Source organism: Rousettus aegyptiacus, unplaced genomic scaffold (assembly GCF_014176215.1).
Source record: "Rousettus aegyptiacus isolate mRouAeg1 unplaced genomic scaffold, mRouAeg1.p scaffold_m13_p_1, whole genome shotgun sequence".
NCBI lineage: Eukaryota > Metazoa > Chordata > Mammalia > Chiroptera > Pteropodidae > Rousettus > Rousettus aegyptiacus.
The window spans coordinates 51,269,581-51,293,875 of record NW_023416284.1 but is presented as its reverse complement, the minus strand read 5'-3'; the positions used below and the strand labels follow the sequence as shown (position 1 = coordinate 51,293,875).

The 24,295-nt window shown below is 34.9% G+C and overlaps 1 pseudogene; it reads left to right on the top strand.

Annotated features, from left to right (window-relative positions):
- The first annotated feature begins 566 nt into the window (after positions 1 to 566).
- LOC118606702 lies at positions 567 to 685 on the top strand (annotated as a pseudogene).
- The last annotated feature ends 23,610 nt before the right edge of the window (positions 686 to 24,295 follow it).

Here is a 24,295-nt window from a genome sequence, read left to right as displayed (position 1 = left end):
GGTTCTGATAAAGCAATGTCACTAATGCATATCATAAAGCACGTATAAGAAATTTTGCATCCACAGAGGTATGATGTCGTACTGTCTTACATCTGCAATACTAAAGAATGCAATTAACAGACATCATTTGAAGCTTGGTTTTACTTTTCCAGCAGAGGATCCAAAGGATGGTATGACACAGCTCTGGTAAAGAAACACATCTTCCTAGGATTTCCTTTCATTAGCTGTGCTCTTCATGAACATCAACTTAAAACTGTTAAAACAAACAAAAACAAAAACAACCATTGGATTTATACAAAGATGACTGAATGAAGGCAAACGAGACTCAACACAACTAAAAATTATTAATTTTTGAACAAGGGGCATTGCATCTTCTCTTTCCTTCACAGTCCTGCTCATATCTAACATATAATCCCTCTTGACTTTTCTGCTACAGCTAACACCATCATTTCTTACCTGGACTAGTGTGATTACTTTTCAGCTGGTTAACCAATTTCCATTTTTGCCTTCTACAGACTTTTCACTACACAACAGCTGAAATTATCCTTTTAAAAAGAAATCAAATTATCTATGGCCATGTCACCCTGAACACGCCCTATCTTGTCTGACCTCGGAAGCTAAGCAGGGTTGGGCCTGGTTAGCACTTGGATGGGAGACCACCTAGGAATACCAGGTGCTGTAGGTGTTTAAAAAAGAAAACAAAAGAATTCAGATTATGCCACTCTCTCTTAATTAAAATCCTCCAGAGGTTTTTACTATCACTCATAATAAGATTCAAACTTTCTTACTTATCTGATCTCTTACCTAAGTCACTACATTCTATCTTCTATGACTTCACTTTGTGATCTCTCCACTCCAACCACACGGGGCTCTTCAATATTCTTCTAACACATTAGGCCCATTTTGGCTTCAGGGCCTTTACTGTTCTCCCTTGCTGGATTGCTCTTCCCCAAAATATCTGCATTGCCTGCTCCCTCATTTCCTTGAAGTCGCTCCTAAAATGTTACCTTCTCAGTGAGACATTCCCTGTCCATGCTATATAAAAAATCCATTTTCCTCATCACCATATTGTGTTATATCTACTGTATTTTTAATTAAAATTATTTTATTACAAAATATTTGCCACATATAAAATAGTAAATGTATAAATTTTGAATTATTATGAAATGATCATTCATGAACATACTACCCTGCTTAAGAGCCAGGCACCACCAATGCTATAGAATTAAACTGCTCTTTTCTTCCCTTGTCCCTATCCCACCCTCTGAGAAAACCAGTACCCTGGGTCACCTTGCCTTTGCTTTAAAAAAAAGTGTTTTGTTACATATATTTTTTAGTTTTGCGTAACTTTTAGGCTTTATAAGGTGATGTTATATTGAGTCTTCTTTGACTCGCTAGTATCCTAAAATCTAAAATTAGGTTTGTAAAAGAAACTATGTTGTTGAAAATATAGTTCATTCATTTTTACCTACACAGTATTGTCATAATTCTTTTTTCATTTTTTTTTTGTAGTGGTAAAATGACATCTTATTGTTTTCTTAGTTTGGTTTCAAAGATTACCAGTGAGATTACCTTTTTAATTATATGCTTATTTGCTACTTATATTTCCTCTTTTATGAGATGCATGACAGTTGATTTGCTTATTTCTCTATCTTTTTATCTTTTTATCATTGAAAGATTCTATTTTAAATGCATACTAATTTTTAATCCTTTGTTAATCATAGCTATTTTAAATATCTTCTCCCTTGTTTTGCTGCTTATAATTTTTTCTTTCGGTGGTGGAAAAACTTTTTTCTCCAGTTACAGCTTAAAAAACTTCTTAACATGTGTTATAGTTAATTCTCAAGTTTTAATTAAAGAGAGGTTGCTTTACCTCCTCACCTATCATGATTTTGAAGGTCAATTTTGTTTTCTTTCCCCTTAACATGAAACTTCCTGTAGAACTCACATTGATCTTTCTTCCAACATCCCTTCCCCAAATCTGTTAATAACATATACTGGAGGCAGGGACAGAAAGCAGTATAGGTGGGGCCACTACTCCTGATGGCGGAAATAAGATGTTGCACATTATTTTCACGTTCGCCCTTATCTTCTCTGTCTTAGCTTTAGCAAAATTGGCTTTGATATCTGGGGACAATATTTTATAGCATTTTGAAGTTTATGATCTGTTTCGCTTTGTCCATAGTTTTGCCTCATCATATGGACACTAAAATGTGTTCATTCTTTTGGTTTATGGTGTCTTCCTCTTCTTCCATTTCAGGAATCCCTTGGCAAAGGGTCACTTGCCACCATGTCACATCATCCAATGACATTCTGTCTTGGCTCTTTAGCTTTTCCTGATTTTAGTTACTCATTGAGGTCTGAACTCTCCTGGAGCATCAGTCAGATATATCCTGAGCTAACTATTGGATACGGTATGTTTTGGCATGAGGTTTACCTCTTGGTGGTGTTATCCATCAAAGTGCTGGTGAAGACCTTGGGCTTCATTTTTCAAGGGCCAAGACTCCTTATCAGCCTTAGTACATACCTTGCAGCAGTTGATTAGGAGGACAATTTCGAAAGGGGGTGAGCAATCAGGAGTAGCATGGCTCAAGGAGCAGGACAGTCACATATGGTTCTGCAGGCAGAGTGAGAAGAGTAAAGATACCACTACTAAGGAAAATGCAACAACGACCAACTCCTTCTGGTTTCTTTGGATTAACTTAACTTTTTTAAAAAAACCTGTATTGTAGTATAATTGACATATAAGGAAACAATCCATACTTAATATACATAGTTTGATACGTTTCTACTTATGTTTTCTTGTGAAATATGACCATAGTCAAGATAATTATCCCCAAAAGTTTCCTCCTGTCCTTTTATGGACCTCTTCCACTTCCAGGCAATTGCAGATATATTTTCTGTCATTATATATTACTTTGCGCTTTCTAGAGTTTTATATAAATGAAATAATAGAATATGTACTCTTTGTTTTAGGGAGTGAGATTCAAGGTTGTTTCACTCCGCATAATTATATTGAGATTCACCTGTTGTATGTATTAATAATTTGTTTCTTTTTATTACTCAGCAGTATTCTATTATAGCAATATACCACAATTTGTTTATTTATTCACATATTGATACATTTGTATTGTTTCCCCTTTTTGCCAATTACAAATAAAGCTGTTATTAACATTTACATGCACATCTTTGTGCCAACATATGTTTTCATTTTTCTTGGGTAGACATCTAGAAGTGTAATGACTAGATTACATGGTAGATTTGTTTAACTTTATAAGACTGACAACCTGTCCAAGTGGTTATACAATTTTACATTCCAATTGGTAGTGTTGAGAGTTCCAGTTGTTCTACATTCTTGGCAAAATAAGTATGCTCAAAATTTTTTATTTTATCTATTTTAATAAGGCTGTAATGACATCTAAATTTGTTTTAATTTGCAATAACTAATAGTAACTAATGATTCTGAGCATTTTTTTTATGTGCTTATTAGCAATACATATATTTTCTTTGGTGATGTGTCTGTTCGTATCTTTGCCCATTAAAAAAAAATGGGTTGTGTTTTCTTATAAGTGAATTTTGAGTGTTTATATGTTGTGGATACAAGTTCTTCATTGGGTATGGGATCTGCAAATATTTTCTCCCAGTCAGTGGCTTTTTAGACTTTGATAAAATCTAATTTATCATTTTCTTCTTCTTCTTCTTCTTCTTCTTCTTCTTCTTCGTCGTCGTCGTCGTCGTCGTCGTCGTCGTCGTCTTCTTCTTCTTCTTCTTCTTCTTCTTCTTCTCCTCCTCCTCCTCCTCCTCCTCCTCCTCCTCCTCCTCCTCCTCCTCCTCCTCCTTCTTCTTCCTGTTTTATGCATCAGGATTTGAGTGTTGTATCTATAACATGAATTTTCATGTTAAAATTACCAATCTTTCCTTTTATGGCTAAGACTTTTTGTGTTTGATTTAAGATATAATTTTAAGTTTATGGTCATAAATATGTGTTCTTGTTTCTTTTAAAAATTTTAAAGTTTTTAATTTAAGTTTTTAATTTTTGTGGAATTGATTTGTGTGTATCCTGTGGGGTAAGGATTCCCTTTCATTTTTTTCTATATGAATACTTATTTGACTAAGATTAATTTATTGAACAGTTTATCCTTTCCTCACTGCATCTGTCTGGGTAAGCTCAGTTATGCTACAGTGACAAAGATTCAAAAGTGCTTATGGCGTAACACAGCAATAGCCTACTTCCTAATTCATGCTATGTGTATGAGACAAGTCAATACAGACTATGTTCAGCATAGCTACTCAGGTACTCATGCTGATGGAGGCTCTGTTATGACATAAACTTTTAGAACTATTTCGATGGGGGAGAGAAAGACAAATTAATGACTAGCTTTTGAAGCTTTTTCAAGGAAGTGACATACTTCTACTAACATTTTCATGACCAATGTAAGTCACGAGTTCACATTTACCATCAAAGGGATGAGTTTTCTTTTTACTCTTCTGAGTTTTCAAAAATATGTCCCTTTCATCACAGCACCTAGTTAAGAAGCAGGTTTGCATTGGCAGTGTATATAACTGATATGCTTCTCATGTTAAAAGAGATAGTACAGCTTTGATATCAGTTCTTACTTCAAATGCCACTAGGCCATATGGTCACTTTGTATTGCATTTATTGGGAGCAATTCCTTCTTCCTCTGAATTCTCATATTTACTTACCTATAGCTCTTATGACACATACCCCTTTTAATCTTGTATTTAAAAATGATATTTATTTATATCAGTCTTATTTAAAATTAGTATTCTTAGCATTTTTTACATATTTATAAACTTAAAAGAGTTTAAAGAAAACAAAACACCTATAGGTAGAATTCTTTGGGTATGTGCTTGCAAAACATACTATAAGTATTCTTTAAAATACTCATCACTATTATAATTACATGTTTACTGTTTGAATTTTTAAAATAAACATTGTGAAGACAAAGAGCAAACTGTCTTTTTATTGCTCTATCTTCAAGTATCCAGCAGTGTTTAACACATTCTAGGCATTTAATAAATACTCATTATATGAATAAACTCAGACTAATTAGTATTTTGTGCATCTATTTTACTTTTTAATGTGATTCTTATTAAAGACTATAAGTTTTTTTAAGAGTAGAATCTGTGCCTGCTTTATCTTTTACTACTGATCACTTGCCTTCTCCCCAATCAATAAACACAGCACTTGACACAGAGTAGGTGTTAATGAATAAATATTTATCGAATGAATATATGAATGAATAGTATTCAATAAATCTGTTATATGAACCCCATAGTCACAAACAGCACCTTGTTCATGGAGATCTAACCCTCTTCTGCTGCTCTTTGACCCTATCTCAGAGTAGACCAAAGTTTCTACAGCTCCAGCAAAAGGGTCTTTGTGACCATGACTCAGGCTCTAGATAGAGATTTGAGCTTGAAGCCTGTCTCCACCACTTCCCAGATGTGTAAATTCAAGAAAATCTCTTTGAGTGTATTTTTTCATTTTTATATTTCGAGCCTGTATTTCTTCATTTCTTCAGTGGAAATAATAGTATTACTTCATATGATTGTTTTGGGAACTAAGTAAGAGTTTATTTTAAAAAGCATAGGGTACAGAGCAAGTGCTATATAAATTTTTAAAAGTTCAAAAACACAACATTCATACAAATGTATAATGGGCATGTGTCAAGACTGAGCTTATTAATAAAATAAGAGAGTCTGCAAGATAATAAAATTGATTCAAAAAGTATTCGAAGAACTGAGTACTTATAGGCATTGAAGAAAGAATGCTGGTATAAGATGGCAGGTTATTTTATACCTGGTTAATGTCCTAGAGAGCATATCTATAATCTGTGAGTTTACCTTTTGTCATGGACAGAAGTCATTTGAAATTTTACCAGATAGAAATCTGCAAAATAACATGAAACTTCACAGTGTTTGCCCTTTGACCAGTAATCAAATAATGCTACACCCACCCTGAATTTGTCAAATAGTCCTTGGAAATAAACCTGATGGACAATGCTCCAGTATAACATTGAAAGAACATGTGATCTTTTTGCCTGATTTTTAAACTTTAGATAACTTGCTTAATAATACAAACATAATGGTATAAAATACAGTATAGATTAAAAGATATAATGATGAAATAATATTTTCTCTTATGTAACAGTGTTATGCTCAATTGATATCAAGTTTTATGCTCTTTACATAGAGATGAGCTTTTTCTCCTTAATCCTTGAAGATCAGAGTTATGGAAAGAGGTTTTGTGAAAGATATGAGATTGCTTCTGATTCCTAAAGAAAGATTGAAATAAAGAGTATGACATTAGAAAAAATATGTGGATCACTATTAGCTACAATGTGGCTTTTAGTTTTATTTTGTCTTAATTTGGCTATCTCTTAAGACAATGGGTTAGATTTTAGCAAACAAAGAAGCAGAAGAGAATAGGGCTATGAGAGTCAAAGAATAAACTAGAATTCAAAAAAATAAAATAAAAACTGCACTTACCTGAAGGCGCTCAGGAGATAAATTCATTCATTCAAGGCCATGTTCCCATTCTGTCAGTGTGTCTTAGAGCTAGCGACGCTACCAAGGACAGTTCAATTAGTTATCAGGTACCATGCTGTGTACCACTTACACTCACACCACTGTATAGTCTTTCTTAATAGAGGTGCTTAAACTCGATGTGGCCTGAGAAATATGATCTGTATGAAGAAAGGCATGATTCAAAAGTCCCTTCGGAGCTTAAGCTTGGTAGATAAAACTTGCTGGTGATATTGTGAGAAAAGCACTAAATTTGGTGTATGAAGAATGGATACAAAAGCTGGCCTTATTAGTTAGTAACAGTGATGACACTGGGCAAGTCATTTAAGTTTTCAGCGTCTTATTTTTGTCATCTGCAAAATCAGAGCAATAATATATATGCTTTAAGAATTAGATAAAAGAAGGTACCTTACCGTGTGAGTTGCTATAACAAAATACCACAGATTAGGTGGTTTATAAACAACAGTAATTAATGTCTCACAGCCCTGGAGGCTGGATGTTTAGATCAGAGTGCCAGCATGGTCAGGTGAGAGCCCTTTTCCAGTCACAGACTTCTTGTATTCTCACCTGAGAAAAGGGTAGGGAACTCTTTTGGTCCTCTTTTTTAAAGGCGCTAAATCTCATTCATGAGGATGGAGCTTCCCAAAGGCCCTATCTCTTAATACTACCACCTTGGGGGTAGGTTTCCAACATATATGAATTGTAGGGGGACACAAACATTCGGACCATAGCAGAAGATATATGAAAGTACTTTGTTAATTATCAGTGTGAAAGATTATCTGCTTGTTTTCTTGATCTTGCCCTCTGCTGGCCAGGAGGTGCTTTTTCTTTAACATAGTTTCCAGAGCACAATGATTGAGGCTTAGAATAACCTGTCATTTTTGAGCATTCTCAAGCAGGTCTCAATGATATTCTCTAGCTCTATGCTCTGTACTGCCTTTTATTTTAACGACCATTATTAAGAAGTTTCAAGCAATCTTCCTGATGAAACTGGAACAGATTCCTGCCTGTACCTGTAGCTGTTTTAATTAATTTATTTTTTTCAGATCAAGCTCAACACATCTGGACTATAGTGGAATGTTTAGAGATATATCATTTTGTAAAAGTCTTGACAGCAGGATTTGAAGCACATGTTGCATATACTGTCACTTTTTACTTCCATCTGGTAAACAGAAGCCTAGTTGGGACTCACAGGGATAATAATTTATATATTTGAGTTGAGACCCCATTTATAACATTCATAAAACAAGATAAAGTTAACAGGTTATTTTATTTATTTAAATACTTTTACTCTGCCTTATTTCACAAAAAAAATTGAGGAAGTTGGATAGGAGAGTTGATTAAGAACTCGTCTGTCTTATTTATAATGCTGTCAAAATTGGAGTGAAATTATAACAAAGAATATATATTACATAGTTGCTGTATCTATAAAGGGAAAATTATATGAAGAATTTGTGTGTAATTCAAGATGCTAAGGACAATTCTTTTTGCTTTGATAACATTGACATATAAAATATATATATGTAATATACACATACATACCTATATGTTTTTTTAATTACCTGAATTTCATGATAATTTTGTTTGTTGTGTTCAATATGAGCAGTTTATTGACAGGAAACTACAAGAAAAGTTTTCATCAAGCAATTCCATCAAGGATATTTCATCAGGATCCAACCGAATCATAAAGTCTGTCTGTCAATCAGTAAATGCTTGATAAGAACTTCTAACTTCTTTACTGTCGTGTATTTCTTAGGCAGATACCTTTTGATGAACCAGTACATTTTATGTATATAAAACCAATCTGATGTTATATTGTATGTGTGTGTATATATGTCTCCTATGTTCTGAGTAGGTTACTATATCTGCCCTTATTCATGTAAGCCAGGAATTTTTTTCACCTACTCTGTGGACATTTATCGTCTCCAGAACCAGTTTTAATCATGGAATAGTAAGATTGGAGAAAAATTGATTAAGGTCAGTTCTTTCTTACTTTTCATTATTTTAAAAGAAATTGAGGTTGGAATAGGCAGAGAAGGCAGTCATTTATTAAATACTTTTTGGGAAGTAAAACATATTTAAAGTTTATTCTCCATCATTTGGGGTATATATAACATGTTAATTTCCATCTCTACTTGTATTTTTTAATGTTTCTCTTATTCTCTCTTGCCCACTATCAAGTATAGTATAGAAAATTTGATTTTTCTTAAATCAAAGTGAATCAATATAAATAAGTTGTGTTGAGAGAATATCATTACAAATCATAAAATAATTGAGCTATTTTTGAGTGTTTAGGCATCCATCTTTTCACCAAATATTCATGAGCTTTTAATATGGATCAAGTCACTTTGATAAGGTAGAGGATTTAGCAGAGAACAAAATAGACCTAGTTTCTGCCTTTATGGTCTTTACAGTTTAGAGAGGGAGACAATCAGTAAATGACCACAAAAACAGGTCAGTATTTAGAGGTTGAGATAAGTGCAACAAAGCAAAAATACAGGCTCCTATGATGAAAAATTAAAAAGATACTAGTTTAAAGAGAACAGCAAAAGCCTCTCTGGAAATTATAATTAAACTGATAAAATACTGAAAGGGTGTGTTGAAAGTGTTTGAGGAATGAGAGATAGTCAATGTGTTGGAAGTATACTGATGGAAGTAAGTATTAAAAGATGTGGTACAAGGAAATCCAAGAGGTACATTCAGGTAGATTATACTAACACCTGAGGGTCATCGAAGAGTTTTAAAGAGATCTAAAACATAAGATTAGTATTTCTAAAAGATTCTCTGATTTCTGGTTGTGTGGAGAATAGATCACAAAAGAACAAAATTGATGAGAGATGGGGTATTCAGTGAGGGATATCCAATAGAAGTGAATGTATAAAACTAAGTGTTAGATGATGGTAATTCAGACTGGATTAATGGTAGCCAGTGGAGATAAAATGAAGTGGACGTATGTTATATGTTATATGTTATATGTTATAAATTGACTGTAAGGTAGATAATGTGAGCCAGGTAAGACAGAATGAGTTACTAAAGAATGGCTTCTGTTTTTTACCAGAGAGATACAAAAAAATAAAAAAAGAAGAAGAATGAACAAGATGCAGATTTAACAAAACTGAGTATTAAAAAACCAGAGTTAGTAATCATTGTTCTAAAGAGGAGAGATGTAGTGAAAGATAAGTATTCGAAGTAGCAAAGGAGCAACCCTGAAGCATGACAAAATCCATAGTAAAAGTTAACAGAAATAGACCTTGAGTGACAGTCCTCATAGTTTAGGAGATCTAAAGGCCTAGGCGCTTGGTAAGAACCCCAGAAGCAATCACAAGAATTCTCGATTACTGACAAGTTGTTTGCCTTTGGACAAATCACTTATCTATTGGCCTCTACTCACTCAGCTGTTAAATGAAGATGTTGAATAAGATTAGGTACCTTTTTATTCTAGCTTTTTATGATTCTATGCAATGGGAAGCAGCAGGAGTTTAAGAGTCACAAAGACGGAATTTGAATCCAGCTCTTTAATTTCTACGTCAATAAAATGGGACTGATATTAATAAGGTAGCACATGTAAAGTAACTTACATGTTGTAAGTGCTTTAATTCCTTTTTCTCTTTTAATGTTAATCAGTAGTTCTTATATATTTTGTTTGGAAATTAGTCATATACTTCTCTATATTATCTTTTGTAAAATTTGAGAGATAAGCTTAGAGTAAAATCCTAGCTTCAATCCATGTTTGTGTGTTTTATTTTTGTCACATGATCTTATTTCTCTGAGGCTGTATGTTCTGGTTTATAAAATTAACATAGTAATATTTAGCTTATTACAGGGTTACCGTAAAGTTTGAATGAAATGACACATGCCAAGGGCCCAGCAAAGTACCTGGAGCATAGTAGATTCTCAAAAGTGTTGAATCTTCTTTCCTTTATTTCTTAAGTAAAAATCAGTTCAACTGAAATCTCTACAGATTTCATTCTAAGACAAAGTGAAGATTATGTGACTGATCTTCAAGCCATAATTACTTTCTGTAGTTACTGGATAACTGATTATATGATATTTATTTCTATATTTAATAGTTACTAAATTTTTAGGCAGACTCAGTAAGTATCTTGTTAATGCTTTTCTGTAACTGGGGGAATTCTGACTTTCTTATTGATGAGAGAAAACAGCTCCAGGGAAAGTGAAAAACCTTCCCTAAGCCTAAATGGCATCCATCAGTTTTTTGATATATGTTGTTTAAGGCCAATGAAAGTCCGGTTTGTATTTTAATGGTGATAATAATCTTTAAAAGAAGTAAAAGGATTCTTAAATACTATGTAAAAGAAAACACCATGCACACTCCCTTTGCCTTTAAGAGAGCAGCAAGCCTGATTTTGAAGCCATTACAATCAGTGAGCTACTCAATGCTCTCTCAGACTGTCATTTTCACTCGTACCCAGTTTTATACCTCTTAGACCTATGGTTATCTTTAGTGAATTCCTGACGAGAAGACAAAGGTCTATCCTGTAATATGCCTAGCATACCAAAACCAGGTTAAATGGGATTTCTGTTTCAGGCTCTGGTTTAGCTCACAGTGGCTATAACTATGTCTGGCAAGGCCAAGAGCATCTTGAAATCTTGGCCAAAGTGCTTTCTTCACTCAGTCTTTAAAGTCCAGGAATTGGGAGGATCAACTATTATAAGTTCAAGATTTTATCACCTCAGATTTCTGCTATTGCAATAAACCCTACCTTCCATCTCACTAATCTCTCTGCTACCAGCTTTTCTCTCAGTTTCTCTCTATAATTCTGACTTCCCTCAAATTAATCTTCCTAAAATAGCTCTTAAATGAAATCTTACATCTTAAAATTTGGCAACCTTGTTAAATCAAGTAGTTTTCACTGTGTAAAGTGGCAAAATCTGACCCCCAAACTACTTGCCTAGATTTTTATCTCATTATAATCTTTAATGAACCTGACATACCAGGCATATGTGATTTCTTGGCATCTGGCCAAATTCCAGGGGTACCACAGAGTTTTTGTTCTATTTAGTTTTGAAATCTAGAGACTTATTCCTCATTTCTCCTTCTCTAGCACGTGGTAATCCTTATATTCTATGTTGAAAAACATTTTGCTTTCATACGTCTTAATTTCACTCTAACTATGCTAATGAATCCCTTCCCCTAAAAGGTTTTTGTTTTGTTTTGTTTTGTTTTTATAAATTAGAAACCAATCATCTTATAGTATCTTTCTGTTTTCTCCCCTAACATATATCTCTCCTTACAGTAAAGGGCTTGGAGCTGGTTATCAACTTTCCTGAAAGTAAATTAAAAAGGAAAATGGAGGGGGGAAACTATGTATATATAACTTTATCTCTAAAAAATGTTATCTAAGCATCCATCAATTATCTCATTTAACCTTGAAAACAAACTCTATAAAGTTAGTTTTATTAAAATATTTTAGAGATAAGGAAACTGAGGGCATTACATAATTTGTCCAAATGGGCATATCTATTTAATAGTGAAACCAGTATGTAAAGGCAGATCTGTCTGACTTCATAGAATGGGCTTTCATCAAAGGGCATTGATACTCTTGAGGCATAAGTGATAGAAATAAGGATCTTTAAGGTTCACCCGAATTCCTTCAAGAAATAGAAATGTGACTTTAGAATTCTGTTTTCTGAAAGCTGAAGGTAAAAGTTTCCAGTTTACTGTAAACAGAAATGGAATGGAAACTAATACTGACTGGCAGTGTTACTAATTCTAACATGTGAAAATGAACACTCATAAAATATTGAGAGGTTGACAGCTCATTCTGTATGGTCTAAGGCTAGACCAGAGCGGGGCGGGGGAAGAAGCTTTAGTTCAGAATGTGGCTCTCGAGTACTGTCAATGATTTAGTACATACTGAGGTAATTCAAGTACAAAGTCAAGTGGAGTAGCAGGCCAAGAAAGTCCAAAGACCAGCTAGAATTTACAGATGTTGGATCAGCTTTGGGGTGATTGGTCTGATATCTTCAAAGTAATCACAGACTGAGTCAGGAACATGGATACAAAGCAGGTCAGAAAGGCCTTGTATAATAAGGGAAATTTGGGCAAAATTAGCAATCATATATCAAGATATAAAGCAACAAGTGGCTAGATGACGCTTACATGGTTATTAGACAAATAAAAAACATTATGAAATAAAAGTCAAATTGGCTGGATGTATCTTATCAATGATATTTATGTATCATTTTTATTTTTAAAATGAAATATTATAGTTTTCCCTAGACACTGGCCTTAATGGAATTAAATGATATTATAGTGATTTAATGATCAACGAGGGGGTTTTGGAGTCAGACAGACCAATTAAATTTTAGCTCACTGCTGTCTGTTTATGTAAGTCAGTCCCGTTGAAACACAGACACGCCCCATTTGTATTTGCATGTTGTCTTTGGCTGCTTTTAAGTGCAGTAACATCATTGAGTAGTTATAACAGAGACTATACAGACTAAACTGGAAAGCCTAAAATATTTACCATCTTGCCCTTTGTAGAAAAAGATTGCCAACCTCTGCTTTAAAAGAGCAATCATTTATTCTTGTTCAATGGTCTGTAAATTGGCTGGAGCAGTTCTGTCCCATGTAGGGCATAGCTTGAATAGTACAATCAGGTAGGGGGAAGACTTTTCATGGTGATGAAAATTCAAGAGAGCAAATCTTTTTAGGGCTAGGTTCAAAATTGGCTCAGTGTAGCTTCTGCCAATATGCTATTTGTCAAGGGAAGTCAAATGGCCAAGCCAAATGTCAAGAGACAGGAAAGTACTCTGAACCTATGACAAAGCAATAGTGTGGATAAAGGGTAGAGAGAAGAATTGAGGTCAACGATTCAGTTTACTACAGTAGGTGAAGTAACTGGCCATATGATTACCTGGGAAGATAGCATCAAGGTAGCATAAACAGCCAGTACATAAACCCCAAGGCAAGAGCATTCCTGGTATACCCTATTATATTTGAGAAACAACAAGATCAGCAGATCTGCAATGCCGTGAGTAAGGAGAAGAGCATAGGAGTAGAGATGGAGAAGCTATGGGGGCCAGGCATAGGCAGAGCATAGCCGTTTGAGTAAGATGAGAAGTCAGTATGAGTTTATGAGCAAAAGAGTGACACGTTTTGACTTATATTTTAAATGAATCACTCTAACTCCTGTTTTGAGAATAGACTTGAAGCAAAAGAGATGGAATTGGGGAGAACAGTTAGGAAGTTATTTCAATAGTCTAGGTGGAGGATATTGGTGGTAAGTGGCAACAGTGGAGCTGGTAAGAAAGGTCAAATTTTGTATGTTAGAATCCACAGGCTTTCCTGACAGATTGGGTAAAGAGCATGAGGAAAAGAGAGGAGCAAGGGATGACTTCAACATGTTTGACCTGAATAGTGGAAATGATGTGGTTGCTATCAAATAAGATAGAAAAGACTCAGGTTGAGTAGTTCTGAGAGGAAGAAGTTTGGTGAGGGACAAATAGAGTTTATGATGTCTACTAGACATCCAATTGGAGATATAAAATAGACAAGAGGATATACAAGACTGAAGTTCAGGAGAGAAGCCTGAGATAAAGGAATACATTTGGGAATCATCTGCTTATAGATTTTATTTAAAGCACTAAGACTGGATTTATTCACTGAATGAGAGTTAGTGTTAGAAAATAAGTCTAAAGATTGAGTACTGGGACACTCCTCTGTTAAGACATTTTGAGGAGGAAGGACAAGGAAATAAGACTGAGATGGAGCACCCAATGAAATAGGGTAAACACCATGGGTAATTATATATATATATTTTATAGGAAAGGCAGAAATCAAACCTAAATTACCTCAGTTGCTTCAGTTTGCAGGCAGGGCATGTTGGCTTCCTCTTCAGCACCACCGCTATCTTGTCAGATGAGCTTTGGTTGTATTGTCAGTACAAACTAGAGTTGAAGCACTGACTTGAGTTACAGGGAAGATAGCATCAAGGTAGCATAAACAGCCAGTACATAAATTTTAGTATCATGTTGTCGCAGCCACTACATTCCCAGAGCCACAGGTTGGTAGGGGTTGAAGGGATAGATTAATTTGAATGTTAATATTTCCTGGTGACTTTCAATTTCATGTTTATTGCTTTTGTTTTCCTGGTGGCTATATCGGAAATGAGTCTTTTCATAAATCTTATGTAAATAATGAATCATAGGTTCATACAGCTCAATTATTTCATTCCACAGCTTAAACTCTCAGAATAATTTCCAAACTTCTTTAAATGACGTAAAGAAAGATTCGTAATCTGGGTCCTAATTTTCTCTTTGCCATTATCTGTCATCCTTACTCCCTCTACTCTCTTTGTACAGTTAGGTACTATATTTTCAGTTCCTGACTGGGACATGCTCTCTCTTGCCTCCTGGTTTTTGCACATGACCTTTCCTGGAATACTTTCTCTTCCCATTAACTGGTGTATTACTTGTTCATTTTTAGGTCTCAGTTTAAATGTTACCCAGTTTTCCTTAGTCTTCCAAATTTTTATTTGAAACTACAAAATCCCTACATCAAAACTCTTATTAAGCTGATATATAATTTCCTATATACTTGTCCATTTCTTCCCCCTAGACCAGGGATGTGCAAATATTTTCTGTAAAGGGACAGATAGTGAATATTTTAGGCTTTGCGGGCCCTGCATTCTCTGTCATAACTAATTGATTCTGTCATTCCAGCATGAAACCAGCCATAGACTACACATAATCAAATGATTGTGTTTTATAAACTTTATATATGAGAAATAGGCAATAGATTACATTTGGCCTATGAAGGTAGGATCATTATTTCCCTAGCACCTAGCACAGCCCCTGAAATACAAATAAGAATTTCACAAATGTTTGTTTAAGGAATAAAGGACAATCTAGTACAACCTTGTCAATAAAATGGCCTCACTGTGATCATGAAAAAGTTGTGCAATTTAGGTTATTTTATGTGCATTCTTTCATAACTGTTTTCAGTACTTAATATCTTTTCTTCTTTGCTCTTGTCTAAAGTTGGCATCCATTTTAGTGTTCTAATTCAGTTTTCCTAATTTATCCTGTATGGGGAGGCGGTCACACAGACACACGGCTATTGTTTGATCTGCACGTTTCTGGTTATGGCCAAGAGTTGCAGATACTGCTTTCTCCTTACGTGCAGTTGAGATGGGGTTGTCCCACAGATTGAGTCTGTGTGTTGTGGTTATTGGGAGTCTGGCATTTATTGACCATTCCTGTCTCTGTGCAGTACATGGAATTTGGATAAGTGGTGATTCATTTGCAGAGATATAATTTATTTAGATTCATTTAATGGAGTTTCATGTGGTTTTTCAGCCATGGTTTACTTCCCCAAATTATGAACAGGAAATCAAGAGGTTTACGAGAATTTTGGCTTGTACCTTTGCCAGGTAATGAGTAAAACGTGGTGTAGGGGATGAGAAGCTATGTTTTTGGTAGTCACATCTTATAACCAGACATGGTCAGGATGTTGAGCCAGATTTGGTCAGATGAGCAAGTTAATCCCTGGGAAATCTCATTACTTTTGGGTTATTTAAAAAAAAAAAAAAAAGAATAACAATAGAAAAGATGCTTGTATTTTTAAAGTGACCCTGCAAACCCATAATTATTTCCACTTTTCCCCAGATTTAACTGTACTTTATGTAGTACCAGGGGATTTTTAGTTGGTTTTGAGCACCATCCAAACCCAGAAAAGAAGGGATCCTAGGACTCCATCCACCCTTAACTGGCCACATGAGCCAGACATGGTGAAAGACAGACTTAGCCTGCCCTTGGTGCAGGGAAATGACACAACTTGCTAGCATGTGTATAACTTGCTGTTTCTGTGAGTTGAAGCATTACCCAGGCCAAGTGGTTTTTCAACTATGTGCGAATTATAACAAAAGACTTTCATGTTTTAAAGTTAAATGCAGACTAAAGAAAAAGGAAAAGGGATTAATGAGAAGTTAGAATAGAAGAGCGAGGATTATAAAAGAGGTAATAAACAATAGTAAAATAAAAAGCCCATTTAGATTTAGATTTATTTATATTTACCTAGTGCTTTATAGAGTAAAATGAATTTCTAAATAACTTTTACATTTAATTCCTTCAACAGCCTTCTGAATTAGTCAGGGTTATGTATTCTTTTTTTTTTTTTTTTGCAAATGACGAAAGTGACTTTCCAAGAGATTGAATGACTTGGCCACATGCAGTAGAGATCCTTATGGTAAATAAGGGAAAAGGCCATACTCATTTTCATTGCCAGTCACTTCATTGCTTTTTTCCATGGGATTCACTGCTTTCTTTCATAGTGTCTTTTCAACTTCTAAATCTTGAGATTTCAGGATTCAAGGACTGGGTTTCTGTTGGCCAGCATTTTTCTTTTATTCTCATAGCTTGGTTTGGTTGGTTCTTTCATGGTTTACCATCACTCTTACAATCCAGTGTATCAGCCTAGGGAGAGGTGAACATAGGAGAACAGAGGCTTGATGAAATTGTAATCAGGTGAGATTTATGTGCATTGAGCTAAAGAGGAAGCTTTAAATGAAAGGAAGTCTAGAAGTTGCTGTAAGAATGTTCATTCCCCATATAAGAGAAGACATTACTTTTTCTTCTTCTTCTTGATTATTAGTGTAATAGTGGACGTTATTCAAGGCTGAGGTAATTTTATAAAGAGCATAAAGTGGTCAATTAAAAATGTGCAAATGAACATTTTAGTCAGCAAGAACAGTTGTAGTTTCCATTTGAATTAAAATGCTACAGTTTTCTTTTAGGCTGGGCTTATGAGCCTTGTGAAAAGATTTTTCTGATTTAAGTTTAAAAGGTACATTTGTTTCGTGGAGATTTGTTCCCTGTTGTTCTCAGATGGCACATTTCTAGGTGGAAGAAACCTGATATGGAGATATTATCTGCTTAACTTAATATAGCCTGATGCTATCGTCACATATTAACTTTGTATTTGTTTACATATGACTCGGAAACATTTAAAATATTTGCCCATATTTTCTTCACTAGTGGATTCTCACTCAGGATACCCTACTGGAAACTACCACCTTACATTTATGTAAACAATGATCTAACCATGCAAAATTTTTAGATACAAATCCCAGATTCTCCCTTCTGTGTTAAGGAAGGTGCCCCAGAGCTTACTTCAGCCAGACCCAGTTAAACTTATACACATGGAAATGCTGTTCTTTGTTTGCATAATACCTTTGTACTCAAGTTTTCTGCTGTGTTTTAACACATGGAGTTAGTTCCTCAGACGTCATATCAATCATTGAATAAGGAATTCTTTCATCTAGTGGCAGATATTTAACATCTGTCTTTGCATTTTTTTTTTTTTATGCTGTTCCTCAGTTTCAAAAGAAACCTTAATCCTGTAGATGACCTGCTTGGGTTGTTATTGTCGTTACTATCATCATCCACATTATTTTCTGCCAGTTTTTCAGGTCACTCCTGGTTCACTACCAGAAGAGGAACTTGGCAACAGGAAGTTAAAAGTTAAGTAAAATTTGAAAACACAGATTACAATAATTTGGTGTATTCATATGGAAGAGAATAAAAAAAGGGAAAAAGGTACCGTGGGGTCCAAGAATAATAATCAGTTTATAGAATGACAGAAATCTGACCCGAGTTTTGAAATAGTCAGGTGGCTACTCAATTTACCTATTCTTTGGCCTCTGTCATCACCTTCATAACATTACTACTATTTCTTCCTTCACAAGCCAGTGGCTATAGATGTAGGTATTGAAAGGGCAAATGGACTAGAAGCTAAAAGAGCTGACTTTGCTGGAATAAATCACTTAAAGTCTTTGAGTTTGTTTTTCCAGCTCTAAAATGGGATCGATGTCACCTGGCCACATCCTTGATGATTATGATGAGGTAAACATAAGAGAATGTGTAAGCATTTAAAAAATTTTACAGTTTTATACCTGCATAAGAAATTTTGACAGTGACCATTATTGCTCTACTCAGTTACATTAGAAATTTCAATAACTTACTTTATGCTCCCACAAATTTTTTAGAAAAGGTATTTTGCCTGTGAGAGATGTGAACTTGGGGACTGAGGCTGCTCTGCTGTTTCTCAGTAGCAATTTTTGGATTGTATGTATTGATGAGCAAGTGCTCACAGAACGCACCTGATTTAAAAATAAAATAAAATAAAAACAGAACAAGAAAATAGAGGCAGATATGAAAATTGGAAGAGGTAAGAACCCATGGGGTTCCAGAGAGTTCTTGATAAGTGTGAGCTGAATTTTGGGGATTTTGGAAATATCCCTGATTCTTCATATTGAATCTCTCTTTACTAAGGCTGATTTAAGTGTCTCTCAATTTCTTTTGAATCAACTCCAAGGGACCTGACTTTGAAGAAAAAGAATGTTGGTAAGAAAGAACAGCAACCAGAAACAGATGAATGAAATCCACTGGCAGTTGCTGCAGGAGGTAGTCCACAGTGCTCTGGAATTGACTCTTCACACTGCACTGCTGATGAGTGTTCTCATCAGTTGTATTGTCTTTGGTCCAAACAGGCTAGTGAAATGTCACAGTAGGTTACTGATTGTTTTTTAATTTATTTTGCAAATTTATTTTGTGCAGTAAGGGGGCTCTTCCACCTAGGAAATCTCAAATAATCATTAAGACATATTCAATCTCCACGGGAAACTATGGAACTAAATGACATCACCAGTGCCATAGAATCCTGGAAAGAACATGGATTACTGTTAGAAAACCTCTCATCTTAGTCTTAATTCCACACATATGATATTGGATATGACACTTCATTCATCAAGGCCTTAGTATTCTCATCTATAAGATATGGAAGTTAGAACTGATTATTTTCCACGCCCTTGCAGAACTAATAATCTCATTATTTGACTAGTGATGGTGTTTCATAGGTGCCTTCATAAGTGGTTGATATGGAATAGAAATTTTTGCAGAGCGCCTAAATGTTAATAATTAATTATGTAAATTAAAAATGCTAACTAGTAGAATCAGAGTCAGGCAAATAACAAAGACTTTAAAACAACCAGAAAATAGAATATATTCAAGGATTAATAAAAGTGAATTCCTAAATTAGCAGCTATGGAGAGCACAACTAGTTGAGTATTTCTTTATCCCACCTTAAAGCTCTGTCAAGTCTACGGGACACAATTAGTTTCTCTCTATCAGATATTACTTCACTCAAAAAAGAGACAGATTTTCACTAAACTTGGAAGATATATTTATGATGGTTATATGTAATAGAGATGGGTTTCAACTGTTTTAATTTTCTCCCAACTATCTATTGGGACTTTCCTTTTCATACTACCACCCCTTTCCAAGTGATAAGGATCCCACTAGCTGTTTTAAAGGATGACAAGAGTGTTTAGCAGTTAAAGAAGGGTAATATCCAGATGGTGCCAACTGGATAGGACTCAGCAAAGGCTGCAAATGAATATATGTCGTATTTAATAATAATATACCAAGTATTATACCAGGGGCTGTCAACATAAGACCCTTACCTCACAGAAATGAAAAGAATAAGGTAATGGTGTTTTCACAGATGGTGATTCATGATCTGTAGATATTGGCACAGATTCTGTGAATCTCCTTGGCACTCGCCCTATGCTATAGTCAGAACCTCTTAATCCTCACTCCTGTCTTCTTGTGTTTTATCCTTGTTATATTTTATCATCTCCCCCTTCTACCCCCTATTCAAAAAATACCACATCTTCATTTCCCTAATCTCCTCAGTTCCAGTGATTATCATACATTCTCTTAAGAACTAAAGGTGGGAAGATGAAAAGAATATATATGGGATTGTCTGGCTCTTTTTCCATTTTCTTTTGATTCCTGGTATTATGACAGAAACTCTTTGCTTTTCTTCCCTTGAAATTTTTGTTTTAATTTTCAAGAGCTCATTTTGGCAGTTAAAAAATATGTCAGTTTCTTTTCTCTTGTATCCCATTTATAACAATTTAATTGACTAACAAGAGGAAGGGTCACATAAAAGGAAGTCTGGAAAAGAAAAGAACAAAAATTAATATTTTAAGTTAGAAGTTGGTAAACTATAGGCAGAATATCAGCCATTTATTTTATACATAAAATTTTTCAGCTCAGTCTTTGACCATCCTCTCTATTCACACTTTTAACCTACACTTTTTGTCTGAGTAATCTGGTACTATGGCTTTAAATACCATGAAAACGTTGCTGTTGCTGACTTCAAAGTTTTATCTCTAACCCCAGCCTCTGTCTTGAATTAAATTACATGTCACCTTCACTGCCACCACTTCAGCTCAAGCCACCTTCATGTAGTGACTAGACTATTACTCTCGCCTCCTGATTCCATTCTTGCCACTCATTTCCGTTCATTCTCTGTTCAGTAGTCGAAGTGGTATTTATAAAACCTAACCATATTCATTTTCTCTTTTAAAACTACACAGTGGTTTTTACTGCCACTAGACTAAAATCCAAATTCCTGGTTATGTCCTAAAACAGGGGTCAGCAAACTAGAGCTTACAGGCCAAATTCAGCCAGCCACCTGTTTTTGTAAATAAAATCTTATTGGAAAACAGCCATACCCATTTATTTATTGTTTGTGGCAGGTTTAGTGTTACAATGGCAAAACTGAATAGTTGCAACAGAGACTGTATGTCCTACAAAGCCTAAAATATTTACTATCTGGCCCATTAAGAAAATATGTACCAGTCCTTGGTATATGACATCACTGAGTGGAGGGCGGGGGTGTGGGGGGGCGTAGGGTGGAGAAAAAGAAAGAATAAAAGAAAACAACAATTTTAAAAAATCCCGAGATTCTTGATGTCCAAGTTAAAGAATTTTGAGTGTCTTTTGGCTTCGTTTGTAACTCTTTAGATGGGGCTTTCTCCATCATCTTACGACTTTTTCAACAAATTTGCTGATAGAATTTCTAAGTTCGTGTCTTTTGCCAGAAACTCTGCCAATGCAGTCAATGCATTCTTGAAAAACTGCCTTGTAGATGTAATTAGAATGCAATTTATGTCTCAGGACAGAATGTTTTCCATAAAAACAATTTTCCAATTCTTAAACATAAGCAAGAAAAGTGCTTTGCTCCTGAGAATTTTGCATTTAAAGCAACTTCTGTTCATGGGTAAACCCCAAAATTGTCCTTCTTCCTAGAATTTGTACAGGTGATCTCAAGCCAAGGAATGCCTGTCAGGCCATTTGAAATCCCTCTTGCTCTTTAGTAGATGCTTCTCGTAGATACTTTGGACTTGCAGAATCAAGAAAGGTATTTAAGGTAAGGGTGTGTATTAAGGAAAGAGGAAGAAATCAACACAAGATTTCCCCCCCAAAAGAGAGCATTTCTTTCTTCACATAATATTTTTTGACACGTAAACACCCAGAATTATGTTGTTTTGTTTCTAAATTTTATGATACTATCAAATTTCCAACTCTCTAATATTGGTTGCCAAATAAAATACTGCCAAAATATTGAAACTGTGAAGGGTACGTACATAGTAAGCATAAATGCATATTTGTTAAACAACTGTGACACAAAACAAAAAGGTTTTCTTTGCTTGTTTGTTCTTCAGGGGTTTTTTTTGTGGTAAAAAACATATGTAAAATTTATCATCTTAACCATTTTTAAGTGTACAGTTTAGTGGTGTTAAGTATATTCACATTGTTGTGAAATAGATCTCCAGAACTCTTTCATCTTGCAAGTCTGAAATATTATACCCATTTAACAATTCCCCTTCTACCTGCCCCTTGAAACCACCATTCAAGTTTCTGTTTGTATGAATTGAACTTCTTTAGATGACTCATGTAAGTGTAATCATACAGTATTTGTCTTTTTGTGATTGGCTTATATCACTTAGCATAATGTTCTCAAAGTTCATACATGTTGTAGCATGTGACAGGATTCCCTTCTTTTTATATTTCATTGAAGGTAGTCACCACATTTTGTTCATCTATTCATCCATCAATTGACATTTGGGTTGCTTCCACCTCTTGCCTATTTTACATAGCGCTGTTATAGACACAGGCATGCAAATATCTTTTTGAGACTGCTTTCAATTCTTTTGGACATATATGGAAAAGTGAAATTGATGGATCATATAGTAGTTCTATTTTTATCTCTAACAAAAAGTTTTATTTTGTATATATGCTTAATAGATTGAAAGTTTTTTTTCAAAACTGGATGGTCTGTTTCCCAGTGTGGTTCAATGATGACTATGAAGAGTAGAGAAGATATAGTTTTATGGTCAGTAGAGAATAAAATACAGCAAGAATATATTAAGATTATACTAAAAATGCTAATTGAGCTGAGGCCCCAGTTTAGGTCAGTGATCAGAAATTTATAATCATAGTAATATAGGTGGATGCTGTTATTACAGTAACCACTACTGCTACCACAGTCACTTCTACTGCACTGTGATAAATATTGTCTTTTGAATTGATAGCTGGATATTTTATGGTAAGAAAGGAATCTGTACCAATACAAACAATCAAATGTTGAGTTCCCAATTTCAGGTACTTTTTCTGGAATGTGCTTCTCACTCTTTAGGCGTGAAGAACAATAGGGCCCCAGAAGTGACTTGCTCAGAACTACCAACTGAATAATAGTTAGGGAGGCAGCAGGAGTTCAGGGCCTGAGATTGTCATCATGTGTAGCTTTCTGAAGTTTCTTAAAGTTCAAAGTCATTAAAGTAATTCCTCAGCAGGGGCTTTGCTCATCATGCTTTGTTCTGCAGGGGTAATTACCATCAACACTAATGGGAATTATGTATTTGACTCAAAAAGTAAGCCCAGCACCAGCTCTTTAAACAGAACACAGTAGTTATTGATCTGCATCTAAATGTCCTGCCAGGTTTTCAAGGGAGCGAGAATTCAGAGGGCATTAGTAAAGCACTTAAATAAATTCTTCCTTTGCCTTTGCATTTATCCATATTTTTCTAGAACTTAAGACTGTATAAAAATGTGAGATACTATTTTATAGAATGGAGAATAGAACAATAATCATTTAAGTGCTCATTATGTATTAGACACAATATGCTTAATATTTTAGTTATTTTCTTTACATTTTCTTATTTACTTTTTCTCACAACAGCCTTTGAGTTAAGTGTTAATTCCATTTGTTTTCCAGGTATGAAAACTGAGAGCAGAGAGGATCAGTAGTTTTTCAGCACTTAGCACATGTTCTCAACACTGAACTAAAGATTGTGGGAGCAGATATAGGGAGGACTTCTTTTAGAATCTCATCTGAAAAAAATAAACCCATTTGTGTTACCACAGAAGAAAAAAGTGATAATATTGTGTTCAGGAATGCAGACCTTACTTCTCAGGGTGCCATATAGAAAAATATATCTCTGATACCAATAGCAGGATGATCAGCAGTGTAGACCAAAACCTATAATTTTCAGAGCCTGGGGTGAGAGACTATATACATACAGGTCCATATCTAAATGTTTGAGTCAAGTTATCAAACTATTGAATAAAAATGTACTATCTTCTTACCTTGTTAAATATACTCTCATAATGACCTATAAGACTGGCTTTGAATTTAAAATTCTAACTCCTAGGAGTCCCATGCCAGAATGTGGCAGAGTGGAGAAAGTCACTTGCCTGTGACCTGCTCCCACTCTTTTCCCACTCCTGGCTCTGTCCCCCTCTTCAAAGGGCCTAGTACAGATATGTGTGGGCACCTCTCTACTTGCTCTATCCACAACCCCTCCTACCCTACATTCAGCCATCCCTTAGTTATACACTTGGCCTAGGGGTGCATGTGTTGATAGCCTGG